At 36.1% G+C, this 2,717-nt stretch overlaps 1 long non-coding RNA gene across 1 annotated transcript; it reads left to right on the forward strand.

The window, feature by feature from the left end:
- The first annotated feature begins 895 nt into the window (after positions 1-895).
- LOC149947435 (uncharacterized) lies at positions 896-1,823 on the forward strand. Its single transcript, XR_016480662.1, has 3 exons — positions 896-1,025; positions 1,352-1,511; positions 1,572-1,823. It is a non-coding gene; the product is annotated as an uncharacterized LOC149947435 (long non-coding RNA).
- Positions 1,824-2,717: the final 894 nt, after the last annotated feature.

Raw genomic sequence — 2,717 nt, forward strand, 5'->3', positions numbered from 1 at the left:
CCGACTGAAGACTTAACACACAACGTTTCACCTTCAAGCCCGACCTTACACCAATACTTCTTTGAGTGGTTAAAATTGGTTTGGTATTTGCTATTCCAGTGGCGTAGCCTAAAATTTGCCAAGGGACGGGTTCATGTATGTAAATATTAAGAGGCGGGTTGAAAAGGGATTGGAAATTTAGTAGAGTCAAAGGTAGGCCCAAGAGGAGTGGTTTTGACTAGTTGTTTAGCTACTGTGCTATTCCGTTGAATCATAGACAGTATATATCCCTAAGGGGACGAGAATACGCTCTGATTTTTAGACCCCATCACAGTCGCTTTGCGGCCAGCTGCAAGAGTTCATGTCGATGCTAGGGCCCCAACTGAATAAAGACGGCCGTACTTTAAAAACGGGAACTTTCAAGGTCATTTGAAGCGCTTAGAAGCTTACGTGTTCCCCCTCCCCCTCTTTCAATAACAGAGCGTCAGTGAGAGAAACAGCGACGTTATTGCAGTGGAAGGTAGGCGATTTCTCGTCCCCTTAGGGATATATACTGTCTATGGTTGAATTACGACGGCCTCATATATTTGACGGTTTTTGATCTTAAGTTCGTCTGAAATAGACAGTTATATTTTGTAAACTATACTTAAGACATCGGAATATCACCACTTATTTATATTATTATTTAAGAGACATGTTTTTACTATATTAGTACTGCAACGACGGCTAGCGCATTCACTTTTAAAATTCAAAAGTGTCCCATAGAAAGTCCCGATCGGAATTGGCCCAAACACTATTTCCACGGTTCCACCTACGCAGCTACACTTCTAAACAGCTAGAAGGGCAAGGTCGTACATATACCACGTGATACACTTTCGAGAGAAAACCGTTACGTTCGGAAGAATCGGAACGCGCAACAGGAGTCCAAACTCCAAGCGCAGTCTTTGTTTCGGGAATCGGGCAGATTGTCGGGGAAAGTCGGACCATTTTCTTCTCGAAAAAGTTTAATTTAAAATTATATTTTTGGTTTCAATACAAGACTAAAGGTAAGACGTTTTTATAATTAAGAATAAAATATATGTGGAAGATTAGAATATGTTACGTAAAGATAAGATTTAAACGGCGAAAGACCAATGTCTTTGCCTTTGCTCTCTTCCTTACAATAGTCATTGTCATTTTGAAAACGGGCAACGTCTAGTCATTAGTCTAACGTTAGTTACGACAACTCTTTCGAACGTATTTTAACGTAAACTTTGGGAAATATATCCCATAATTAATTCCTATTTTCAACTGGACAATTGATTTCCGATATATTTTTAACATAATAAGGTTATAGTATTAACTTGTTAATAGTTAAAAATTAAATCCTTAGGTAATATTATTGGGATCTTGAGGAGGAAGACATTCAAATGATGCAAGAAGAATAATTTTTAAAAACACCACGGCTCATGAACTAGCTCTTCAAATGAATTGGAACGATGCCAATGGCAAAATTGCCTTCCGGGAATTAAAACTAAAGGCCGCTATCATTGGTAATATGATCTGTCCAAATGTGATAAATATTCAAGCTGTCTGCCTCTATTTAATTTCAGACGCAGTTCCACAAAGGAATATGATGTCGAACAAGTTATGAAAGCTTGGGTGAAACACAAAGGATCGAGAAGGAGGGAGGGATGAAATAAAAAATAGAGACAATAAGGAATAGATAATTTTAAAGGCACATGTGAAACACGCCCTAAATATTTCTTTAAAATCCCCTTTAGTTAAGTTTTTTTAGTTCTTAGTTCTAATTTGAACTGTTAAACAAAACCCAAAAAAAAACAAAAGTACCTATTGTTAAAAATAGCCGATTTGAATTTAAATCTTAGTTTTATGTAGATGGATTTGCCAAATTTCCATAATCCATGTTATTTTAACTATTTTGTTCTTTAAAGTCTTAAGAAAATGATTTTAAATAAGATAATTAAACGTAAAAATTTTGTAGTAGCACTCTGTAAACAAAATGCACGTGCAAGCCATATAGGACAAAGATTGTTATCCTTTATCAAAAGATCTCAAATTTTTATCTTACCATATTTACTTTTTAAACGTTTTTTAATAAATATATTTTGTATTATAAATTTTATTTTGGTAAGTTTGGAATTTATATATACAGTTTTGGCAATATCTTGTAGCTATATAGATAATTGTTGACCTTACAATCTGCAAGACAAATTAGGGTTAACCGATTGTATAAATTCGACGGTTCAAAATATCCATATAGGGCCAAAGACCAAAAGGCGTGTGTTTAGTTGCGTAGGCCGACGCGACGACTGCCGGCCAACCTAACAAATCTGAGTCGGTAAAGGGTCGTTATACTGTCGGGCCGACAGTATATCTAAAATCAGTCGGCCAACAGTAGGCTGGGTAGGACATCCCGACTCTTCAGTTGCCACTGAATGGACAGCACATCCGACACCGTCTTCCCGACGAAATTCGAAGCAGTCGGGCTGACTACTTTGTGCTACATGGGCATCTGTAGATATTTCTTTCATTAAAATTCGCTTAGTATTATATTCAACTGATAAACATGTACTGTAAAAAGGGTTAAATTCAATTGTGCATTGTTTTAGTAAGTCTAACTCGCTGTTGTAACTACTTAATTTATAATATTCTGAATAAATTAAACTCGATTGTTTCGTCTCAATTATTTAAATTAAAATTAAAATTTTATACCGGGCAGGGTTTGAACCGAGAAT

The sequence above is a fragment of the Leiobunum rupestre genome, chromosome 4, assembly GCF_980474605.1.
Source record: "Leiobunum rupestre chromosome 4, qqLeiRupe1.1.hap1, whole genome shotgun sequence".
NCBI classification, from domain to species: Eukaryota; Metazoa; Arthropoda; class Arachnida; order Opiliones; family Sclerosomatidae; genus Leiobunum; species Leiobunum rupestre.